Below are 13,144 nucleotides of genomic sequence, written 5' to 3'. Positions count from 1 at the left end.
TTTACTATTTGAGAATGAAATTGATATGGTTTCCTAGCCTTAGAAAAAATTGTTTGAAATTTGGGATGTTGCATGATAGAGTATTATATTGAATGCGGTGTAATTAATTTAAAGAATTTGACTCCCAAAGACCTTGAATAAAATGTCAAATGTATCTATGATGTACTTGTATCAAGTTTTAGATGTATGCAAATGAAAACTCCTATATTTATAAGAACCCAATAACCTTTTCTATATTGTAAATATAAAACATAAATTATTGTGTATGAATAAATACTATTATTTACAAATGACTTTAACACTCATATTGCACTTTCTTATTTCCTAGGACAACTAAGAAATTAATGGCTATTGAATAAATTTTCATACATTTTTTACTAGTTCTTTTACAAAAATCTTAAGAAAGAAGATATTTTTTAATCATTTCCGTTTTAAACGATATGTAAACGTTTGGCATGATATTAGTTAATAACTACATGTATCATTTTTATGTTGATTTCATTGCCACATACCATCTATGATTTTGTTTTTCCTTTTGGGTTAATTTTCAATTTATATAATTAGATTTTTTTTTTAGAAAAATTCTAATATTTTAGTCACTTTATGAAATAGTTCCAAATAATTTTTTAAAAGTCCTAAAAATCAGTAAAAAGTTGCATTATGACCCTCTTTTTCCAGTTATGCCCTCTTTTCCCAATTAGATCCGATAACAAATTAATTTGAGACTATTTCGTAAATCGACTCACACTATTCATACTTCCTGCAAAAAACATATAATAATAATAATAATAATAATAATTATTATTATTATTATTATTATTATTATTATTATTATTGTATACTAAAAATATAAATAAATACTAAAAATCAGAGTATCAAATAACATCTCTCAACATGAATCTACATGATGATTTATACAATCACACATTCGCTTTTTCTTGATCCTCTAAGGTACCTGAAAGATTTAAATCCATAACTGCCTGCCATAGCTTAATGAGTTCCACCAAAATACCCCACACAACAATACACAAACAATATATGCACCCATGAGCCTACAGACCGACTAAACTGCCTTGTAAGGCCTACAGTACACCTGGACCACTCTCCTAAGCCTACAACATAAAGTTGGACCGCTCTCCTGAGCTTACAACATATATAATCATGACAAATCTACCAAACTAATTGATCACTACAACATAACAACATCCTATACACAAGGATACATAGTGCAATACAAAGTATAGTGAGAAAACTCACCTCGCAGGCTAGCAGACTATCAACAAAGCTCACACAAAACAAAGACTGGTGTTACGAACCACCTATACAACAATCAGGGGTACAACCTTAATCTATAGCCCCAAAACCCTCCATCTGACCAAAAGTCAATCTTGGTCAAAAAGTCAACGGTCAAAGTCAACAGCTAAAAGTCAACTTTGTTTGCCACCATGTCGTGACCAAGCATCCGCCACGACGTGGCACCATCAGCACAAAACAGCCATGAGAAACCCTAATTGTCACGACGCAGTGAATATATCATCACGTTATAGGAACTGTTCTTGGACAACTTAATGGATTAAGCCCTTAACCCATTAAGCCATACTTATTTCTTCTAAAAGTCTTTCTTACACCCATAAACCTCATAAAAATCCTTTCTTTATGTACATACATGTCTAACTCATGTCCTGAACTTTAGTTTGGTGAAAAGTGGTGAAAATGAGGTCAAAACCTTATGCATGGAATCAAAACTCTATAATACTTTAGATCTGGAAAAAGACTACAAAAAGACCTCAAGGATCCATAAACTTGCCAACGTTATGGTATCCATACACTCAAACTATCCCAAACATGGAGAAAAGTGAATAAAAACCTAGATCTAAAAGAATAACACTTAAATATTTGAACTTGTGGACTTACAATGGTAGAAAATATGTGCAATAAGGTGGTGAGGAAATTGATTGTTGGATTCGTACTCAAAGGACACCTTCTTCTACTTCAATATCACCAAAAACCAGCAAAAAGCTTCTAAGAAATGAAAAAAATGCATGCTAGGGCTTTCTTAGGTCGAAAAGGAGGAGATGGAGGTTGAAGTGAGCAAACCCTAGCCATCACATCCCTTAAATATGGCTTAATGCCTGAAAAATTAGAGTTTTGGATGTTGGCCACCACCAAGTCGTGGCCAATACCATGCTACGTTGTGGTGCCTAAATGAAAGGTGTGATTCCATCAGGTGAGGCCATGTCGTGACGACTACACCACCACGTCGTGGCTACCAAAAATCTTATATTTTTAATCTTAAATGCCAAAACCACAAGCGCATTTATAGATAAAACTTGGTGTTACAATTCTCTCCCACTTGGACTAGATTTCGTCCGTGAAATCCTTAGTCGAGAACAGATCTGGGTAGTGTCCGTGCATCTCCGCCTCAGGCTCCCAAGTCCACTCTAAATCCTTTTAGTACTGCTACTACACCTTAACAAAGGGAACCACCTTTTTGTACAAGGTTCTCATCTTGCTATCAATAATCATCACAAGTATCTCCATGTAGTTCAGGCGCTTATCGAATTGAATGTTGTCCAAAGGGACCACAACTGAATCATCCACTAAGCACTTTCGCAGCTGAGAGACGAGAAAAATGGTATAAATCTGGTGAAACTTCTCAGTTAAATCCAACAGGTAGGCCACCTTACCCACCTTGGCCACAACTCGAAATGGAACTTGTCCCCCATGCCTTTTATGACATGAATGCTTAATTGGTTAAGGACTCATGTGTATTGTTTTACCTTTAAGAGAATGTATTAATGCCTTTCATTTTTGACCTTTTCCTATGCCAAAACCGCGAGTGTGCTTAAAATACTCATTCTCTCTTGGTTTTTCTTTTACGCTTGAAATAACACTTGCATTTTTGTCTCTTTAAGTTCATACTTTGGTTATGAACTTAAAGCTCAAGAGCTTAAGATTTTAAAGACTAACATCATCACCAAGTTGGATTATTGTTGGTGTCTCAAAGGTTAATCCATTCTCCATCAACTTCCTAACCTCCCCTTGAGGATTCAAAGACTACAAAGGTTGTTATGTTCTTCTTCTTCTTTGGTTATTGTTTTCTTTCCAAACTTTGCAAGAAGATCCTTGGTGGATTATAAATTTGTTTTATGTTGTTCAAAATATTAAAGTCTCTTATTTCTAATATCTTTTGTTTTTGAAACTCATTTTGAATAAAAACCCAACAATTGGTATCTGAGCCATCTTTGCAAGTTTGGTTAGACTTTATGGATTTTGGAAATCTTACTTTTTGGAAAATATGGATAACTTGTTTTTTTTAAGAAAGTGAATTCATACATATTTTCTATGACAACTTTATAATTGTTATTTTTTGTGACAAAAGTTTTCATGCATATTTTGTCATTTAAAGCTGCTTTAGAAAAACAAACGTTGTGCATAAACTATTTAATGACCATTGTGTTGTTGTGTTTGTTGATTTGTTAAAAATGGTTTTAATATTTTTTTATTCATATGGTATTTAATAATTAAATAATTTGGTTGTCTTTTTTTTTGTAAGTAACATATTAGTTTCTAGAAATAATTTTTTTTTGTAAGTAACAGATTAGTTTCTAGATATATATATATATATATATATATATATATATATATATATATATATATATATATACACACACACACACACACATAAGTAGGTTCATTCAAAAACATAATTATTTTGCGAAAATGCAAAAACAAATTTTATCTTATAAAAATCAAACACGTGTACTTTAGAAATTAGGTTAATGCGAAAACATAAATATTTTGCAAAAATACGAAAACAAATTTTATCTTATAAAAATCAAACACATATACTTTAGAAATCAAATTTATTAGCTATAAATTAAAGATAATAAGTTTACATGGGAGAGTGTTGTGATAATATAGATTTAAAGGTGGTTATAACAACCGTTTTTTTTCACATCCTAAACCACTTTTAAATTCAAGTTTTCACAATAAAAAAAGTCAAAAAAACATGTTGTGCTAATATGAAACAATTTCTCATGTATCATCGATTATCATGATGCAGTTCAAAGTTTGGATGGATTCTTGTCTAAAAGATAAGGTTTAGGTAGCACAATCTCATAGGTTTCGTTGTTTTCATGGTTTCGCAAATTATTTGCATTTTCTTTTATATATATATATATATATATATATATATATATATATATATATATATATATATATATATATATGGTTAAAAGATATATTAATGTATCAGAATAATTATGTAAGAAAATCATATTAAATGAAAACTTAAGGATAATCATTGTACTTAGTTGTTACTCTGCCTAATATCCTATCAAAGAATATAACACAAGATATATATATATATATATATATATATATATATATATATATATATATATATATATATATATATATATGTTGGGTTTCAGTATACTACAACATCCTATGGTGCACATACAACCCTAAATACCTTGGATCTATGTTTTCACTAATTATACTTGCAAATGTTATCCACGGTATTAAACCTACAACTAGCATGCATTTTATATAAACCATATAAAATACTAGTTAGGATAACATACCTTTTGATGGAGCTTCAAGTCTTGATGTATTTGGCCTTAAAGAGCTTAGCCCCAATAATGTGGAAGCCTCAAGTGGTATCACAACACACCATGGACAAAGGATGAACTTGATAGAGAATTCCATGCACACCAAAAACACCACCAACTCCAAGAATACACCTTGTGTCGTTTTTGGGCAATGAAGTATGCATTTATATGTTGGATTTCAAGGGTCATGAGTATAACCCAAATCCATACCCATGGGTTTTATGATCCATTGTTCATGTGGCCCAACTCTTTATGTATTCATATCTAAACTTGGTCCAACATGGATCATAAGCCCAACAAATATAAATATAACTAATTAACATAATTAGTCCCCATAGATTTAATTAGTCTCTTTTAATCACTAAATTAATTCCAAATTAATTCTTGATCAATACTAATTAACTCTTATGATTTCATATTAATATATGATAACTTATAATATATTAATAAATCATATATAACCTCTTCTCTCAAAAGTCTATCCTAACAAATTGCAAATACGACTTCATAACCCAACTAGCAATCGTAGCTCTTAAAGTCGTTGTCGAACTCTGAACAAATCAAGTGAAGCGCCCATTAGATAAGTGATCATATAATCCTCTATTCTAGATATCATATGGACTGAGACATGGATTATAATCATTCTCTCAGTCCATTTGTTGTTTCCTAATTTTTGATTTATGACAACTGACTAATTGAACAAATCAAATCAGTCCAGGCTTGGCCAAGCACTTAGGGGTGTCATCACTAAGTCATCGAGGGGCCCACAGATATCGCTTTTATCCTGAAGGTAAAAGGAATGGATAAACTTCGACTCATATGGATTGTTCTACTACTTGTTGAATCATACACAAAGGCACGTTTTATAACATTGAGTTACCGATTGCATTTTCGTGCAATCAATATATAACCAACTCATAGTAACAACTCATATCTCTAGGTTTGAAGAATATAATATATTATCGTCTCATGATTCACTCATGATAAAATCCATGAAGTGATTCAAATGAACATAGGTTTAATCTAATACTCAAATCTTATTCCAGGAGCACTCATGAATGTTGCAGCAACCATTGCTATGTTTAATGCACCTTAGACAAATTGTACAAGCCAAATTCATGACAGTCTTGATTCATACCTACTTCCAATATATGACTAACTGTGGATGGTGTGAATAACTTTGTCATTCCGGAAGAATGACCCAATTATTCTGGAAGTCAAAACATGCAAAGTGAAACACACGAATAATACTAATCTTATATGGCCCCAACACTTTGAGTGTAAATAAAAACACCTTTTATCTAATCACCATATAGATTACTCATTATTTATGTTTCGATTTATCAACTTTATACTTGAATTGAAAAGAATAGTCATGCCATGCTCCAAGCATGCCCACTATGTTTGTCTAAACAATAGTCATGCCATACACCAATTATGCATATTATGTTTGTCTACGATCTTTACTTTGTGAAATAGATCAATTGAACATAATTCCAATGATTCTATTTCACAATCCCAAATCCTCATAGTAAATGTAAGAATGTCAAACTCTTGCCATTTACTATAATCTGTTAGATTCTAAACTTATATGCCATGATCCCCTTGCAATGACTATGCACAAAAGTCACAAAGACTTGGCAACAGACATTTACAAAGTATTCTAATGGAGAGAAATTCCATGGAAACAAAGTCTTAAATTCAAAGTACATTCCTTTGAACATCCTTCTTTGCATTAAGTACTCTAATCTTACACAGATTCAAAGAATAACTTCCATCTATGGAAACATTTCCATATGCCCATTTTGACTATCACTTCTGAACAAGAGTTGCCTCTTTTCAGAATATGTCAATATGGTCCTAGCTCTATACTTCCAATTGTCCCTTAGCAATCAATCTTTGAAAAACCTTAGATTGTCCTCGATAATTGCTTAATCAGTTTAGCCATATCCAATACTAGACCTTTTCCCCTCTCAATGCCCCAGGCATTTGAAAAATTTAGAATGGATAAACATAAACATTATAACATATGTAATCGATCCTATACCCGAATCATATGGGATACGATTCATGCTATAAACTTTTAATTTGCCATGTTCTCAAAATTTGAATTATGAAGAAGGATGCGGTAGTCATAAACGAATTCTGAGAACGCAACATATATAGAATTTCCTTATGTTGAACCATTCCAACATAACATTCATATATATCCTTGACTAAAGTTGATTAAAATCTCAATCTAAACTTGTAGAATTGGAATGAAGTATAAAATCCTCTCCCTTAATTATAGTAAAACAACTTTTCAAAGAGAATTGAACCTTTTGTTTTCTATAATTAACATTGCTAACTTGCAGTTATTAACATAATAATCATGCTCCCACTAGCATAGTGATTATTATCTTACTAACATGACACTTATGCTCCCACTAGCTTTGACATGTACCCAGAAATCAACTGGACTTCTAGAAATCAATACTTAATTGACTTTCTTACCAAAGTTCAGATTTCTGATATAAGATGCTTTGATAAGACTTTATCAATAATATACACCTTTCCTTAGATAGATCACATGTGTGTCTAAACATATATGAAGAGGGATGTCGTAATCATAATGTTTATACCTTTTATCATTCTCACAATTGCTATCTACTCAAAATCTACATAGTGAAAGAGTTTCCTTACCATCATTTTCATGAATCAAAGAGAAACCTTATGACACTTAGATTTTATGGTGTAAGTGTTCCTATCCATGTGAATTTGTCATAACCTTAATCACAAGACAAGATTAGTGACAAATCTAAACTCATATGGATTGAACTTGTTTAATCTTAATTTCTTGTCATCTGGCAGCACAAGGGCCTACCATTGCTTCCAGGTTGTTATGCAAACAACTGAGAACTCTTAGAACTCACATGCATGGACAAATTTAACTTGAATGGTCACAGAAATAAGAATGTGTCAACACGATAGGTTACAAACCCCAGGTCGTGGGCTAGTGATTAACAATACTCTTGATTAGTTCTTGAAACTACCTCAAGTTATTTTAAGACTTCCACTGTCCTCTTGACATATAAGATTCTCTTTGTCAAGAACCATTCCTTAACAGACAAATATTCAAGAGTTGGTGAGAATTATTATCAAGATTAACACTTCACACAATTGATCTTAGTTGGTCTTTGTCTTATCCAAAACATCACAACCTACCAATCCCAAATGTACAAGAGTAAGAAACATGTTACTCTACATTTGATAAGTGTTAGAAACCTTTCTTAAAATTATATCACTCAAGTTACAATCTTAGAGTACGACTCTAAGACTTGATTTTGGAACTAAGTATGATTTATCTTTTGATTTAACCATTTCAACAATTCACGATTCCTCTCCTTAGCCAAACAAATGAACTAAGGTGTCCTTAGAGGATCAATTGTGATATGGTTTTTCTAATCACTAAGACAATCATAAAACATGATACTAAAGTACTCTCCCATCTTTTCAGATTTGAGAAACTTTTATCCTTCTGCCAAATTTGATTATTCTCATTCGTTTTTCCTATCATTGTAACTCTTCCAATGATCCAAAATTATACTTAAACTTGTAAGCATAACCATATTTACTAAACTTTAGTAAATCATGACGAATAGTCTTATCATTCTTTGTGGTGGACTTGACCAGCACACAACTAAGTGTACCCAATCCTTCACTTGACTCACACATAAATGTGAATAAAGACTTAGTCTTGATTTCCCAAAAATGAAAATTCTCATTCATCCTACAATACAACTTGCACGATTTCAAGTTTCTATCCAACTGAAACTTGGGTGATGAGAATTTATTCCTTATTTGGTAAATTATGACACTACCACAAATGAAAGAATCAAATCCATCTTCCAATATTGCTTATCAATGGAAACATATAAATAACAATTTTCACAAATGCCATTGTAAGGATATTTAAAATAAATAAAATCAAAACCTTTTTTCTTTTATTTTAAAAACACTTGCGGAAAAAATCTTATCCTTACAATGCAAATACATATGAAAACTATGTTGTTATCTATTCTTAAGCAATATATCATAACTCTTAAGCAGCAGTTCAAAATTCTGATCATCGAACCATGCGATCGAAATCTATCTTCACGATCAGAATCAACATACTCTTTACTTTAAGCATCCTTTGACACCAAAATGTAATTAGATTACATTATGTCTTAAGAATCTCCAAAAAGGAACTTAATAGAGTTAGATGATGGACTTCTATCTGAAGCAAAGTCAAATTTTTTTGAGTTTTACCATCCTTATGAACTTTCAGGTATATTTGGCAGCTTCGCAACCAATGTCCCTTCTTTTAGCAAAAGAAACATATCGATTCTTTGGAAATGGTACACGAGACAATCTCAGACTTAGCCATTCTCTTTACCATTAGGTCAAGTGACTTAACCATGACCGATACCTTTCATTAGGAAGAGAAAGCTTTTCTGGACTTTCAATGTGTGATAACCCGAAATTTATTCCGTCATTTTTAACCTCCTTCCGTTAATAAGCCTCACTTTATTTATTCGTCTGTTAACCTTTTGGAAGAGGTTAATTAATTTAGGACTTTTATAATGACTTGGTAAGGGTTGAAGCCAATTAGAAACGCCCACAAAATGCCCTTAAAAATGTTTAGTCACAACCAAGTAAAAATTTGACCGTTTAATCGGGTGCGACCAAAAAGCCCCGTTTAACGGCAGTATCAGGTAGATTTCCACTGAGCCCCAACTCCAACCACTATATAAGGGAGAGTAAACTACATTTCCACCTTTTTACTCTCTCTCTATACTCTCTCTCTACAACTAAATTTCGAGCCAAAATCGTCCGTTTCGAGCCCCAAACGAGTAGGTAAACTATCCTAACTTGTTGTATAGCTTATCTAGCATGCAAATTCGAGTTTAAAACATAAAATAGGGCCATGATTAGGTGTTTACGGCCCAAGAACACGCCTGGACCGTGAACACCATTTAATGGGGTTTTTAAGCCCCAAAACCGCTCCAAATTGCCCCTAAGGATATGACTTGTAGGCTTATGGAATCGGACTTAGAACACCTTGAACCAGCATTTTGGGGAGTAAACATGAGTTTACTACCCAAGAATATGCTTGGGTCGTAAACTCCTCTTCATGGGGAGTAAATGTTGGGTTTTGAGCATTCTAACACTCCTAAGTGTACATGCAACCCTAGATACCTTGGATCTATGTTTTCTCTATTATACATGCAAATATGAACATCCAAGGTATTATCCTAATCTAGCATACAAAACAATAACTTTAGCAAGATAGAATACATACCTCTTTGGTGTAGGAAGTCTTCATGAAGCTTGAGTGCCTAGTTCCCCAAGTGTGACACCTCAAATGGAATCACAATCATCAAAACACTTAGAATGACTTGAGAGAATTCTACAACTCATGAAATCGGCTAGCCCTCTCTAGAATCATACTAGTCGCCGATTTTGCCAAGAATAATATCTTTATATAGTGTTACAATTAGGGCAAACCCTAATTGTCATGACTTTCCATTTCCTTGGATCCATGGGTACAAATACACCATGGAGCATCCATGGACCATCCTATGGGTTTTAGCCCAACTTGATTATCCATGGAGCATTAGCCCACTATACAAGTATGGATGATTTACACAATCAACCCATATATTTAATTAGTCTTCTTTTGATCACTTAATTAATCCTAGATTAATTCTTGATCAATACTAATTAAATAATCTTATTATTCTTATTATTAATATACTAGAACTTATAATATATTAATAACCATAAGTGTCTTATTTCTCTCATCCAAGTGCATGATGGTATGCAACCCAAATGGACCATGCCGGGTCGGGTCAAGTCTTACCAATTATAGTTATGGACTTAGACATTAATCCAACAGTCTCCCACTTGGATAAGTCTAAAACTATTATTGCGTATGACTTCAGGAACCAACTGGCAATCGTAGCTCTCAAAAGCTTCTGTCGAACTCTGACCTTGTAGATGAACTCTGACCTTTGTCAGTGACTTGTCCATTAGATAAGGGATCATATATTCCTCCATTCTAGATATCATATGGACTGAGACATGGATTATAGTCATTCTCTCTGTCCATTTGTTGTTTCCCGATTTCCGATTTATGACGACTGACTAATTGAACAAATCAAATCAGTCCTGGCCCGGCCGAGCACTTCCATTTGTCATCATCAAATCATCGAGGGGCCCACAGATATCACTTTTATCCCGAAGGTAAAAGGAATGGATAAACTTCGACTCATATGGCTTGTTCTACTACTTGTTGAATCATACACAAAGGCACGTTTTATAGCACAGAGTTACCAAATGCGGTTTCGTGCAATCAATGTACTATCAACTCATAGTAACAACTCATATCTCTAGGTTTGAAGAATATAAGATATTATCGTCTCATGATCACTCGTGATAAAATCCATGAAGTGATTCCAACGAGCGCGGGTTGAATCCAATACTCAGAACTTATGAGCACTCATGATTGCTGTAGCCTTGTCCAACACCTTAGACCTCTACAACCCATCATGACAGTCTTAATTCATATCTACTTCCAACATATGACCGACTGTGGATGGTTTGAATAACTTAGTCATTCCGGAAGAATAACCCAGTTTATTCGGGAAGTCAAAACATGCAAAGTGAAACACAATAATAATAGAATCCAATATGGTATCAACCCTTTGAACATAAATAAAACACCTTTTATTTATCACCATATGATTACACATTATTCATTGTATACTGTTTCAGCTATCAACTTTATTCTTGAATTTAAAACAATAGTTGTCCCATGCTCCAAGCATGTACACTATGTTTTCTTAAACACTAGTCATGCCATACACCAAGTATGCATACTATGTTTGTTTATGATCTTTACTTTGTGAACTAGATCCATTGAACATAACTTCAATGATTCTCTTTTCACACTCCCAAATCCTTACCGCAAATGCAAGAATTCCAAATTCATGCCATTTACTGAAATCTGTTAGATTCTAAACTTATATGCATTGATCCTCTTGTAATGATTATGCACAAAGTCATAAAGACTTGACAACAAACATTACAGAGCATTCCAAAGGAGATCAACTTCTTGGAAACATCCTTCTTGCATTAAGTTTCCTTAATCTTACACAGATTTGAAAATCCTAACTTTGAAACATTTCCAGATTCCATTTTGACTATCACTTCTGAACAAGAGTTGCCTCCTTACAGATTATGTCAATATGGTCCTTCCAGAATTATCACTATACTTCCAATTGTCCTTGAGTAACCAATCTTTGGTAAACCTTAGATTGTCCTCGACAATTGTTTAATCCTTTTAGTCATATCCAGTTCTAAACCTTTTCCCTTCTTAATGCCCCAGGCATTTTTGAAAATTTTAGAACGGATGATTATAGCACATGTAATCGATCCTATATCCGAAGCATATGGGACACGATTCATGATGTCTCACATAAAGACTAAACCAGTCTTTTGCTATAACATTTCCATTTCAATTTGCCAAGTTCTCATAATTCAGATTATGAAAAGGGATGCCGTAATCATAATCGAATTTTAGAACGCAAATAATGGACCCATATACAGAATTTCCTTATGTTGAGCCATTCCAACATGAAATTCACATATATATCCTTGACTAAATGATTAAAACCTCACGATCTAAGCTTATAGATTTGAGATGAAGTATAATTTCCTCTCCCTTAATTATAGCAAAACAACTTTTCCCAATTGAAACCTTTTGTTTTCTATAATTAACATTGCTAGCTTGGAATACTTAACATAATTATCATGCTCCCACTAACATGATGATTATTAGCATAACACTTATGCTCCCACTAGCTTTGACATGTACTCAGAAATCAGCTGGACTTCTAGAAATCAATACTTCATTGACTTTCTTACCAAAGTTCAGATTTCTGATGCTAGATTGTTTTGATAAAACTTTATCAAAAAACATACACCTTCCCTTAGATAGCACACTTGTGTGTCTAAACAATTATGAAGAGGTATGCCGTAATCATAATGGTTAGACCTTTTGCCACTTCTCACAAGTCCATATTAGTGTGTCGGTTAACCACACGCGCTCCACTAACGACTTTGAGAATGCAAATATCACAATTGCTATCTAGCTAAAATCTACTTAGTGAAAGTGTTTCCTCACCATCATTTTCATGAATCGGAGAGAAACCTTATGACACTTAGATTTACTGGTGTATGTGTTCTTATCCATGTGAATTGTCAAAATCATAGTCACAAGACAAGGATAATGACAAATCCAAACTCATATGGACTGAACTCAATCTTAACTTCTTGCCGCCTGGCAGCTCAAGGGCCTGCCATTGCTTCCAAGTTGGTATGCAACAAACTGAGAACTCTAAGAACTCATATGCAAAGCCAACTTTAACTGGAATGGGCACAGAGTATGTCAACACGATAGGTTATAAACCTCAAGTCGTGTGCTAGTGAAGAACTTTTAGGTT

Source organism: Lactuca sativa, chromosome 8 (assembly GCF_002870075.4).
Source record: "Lactuca sativa cultivar Salinas chromosome 8, Lsat_Salinas_v11, whole genome shotgun sequence".
In the NCBI taxonomy this organism is placed as follows: Eukaryota; Viridiplantae; Streptophyta; class Magnoliopsida; order Asterales; family Asteraceae; genus Lactuca; species Lactuca sativa.
The sequence above is the reverse complement of the archived record's forward strand: the minus strand, read 5'-3'. Positions refer to the sequence as shown.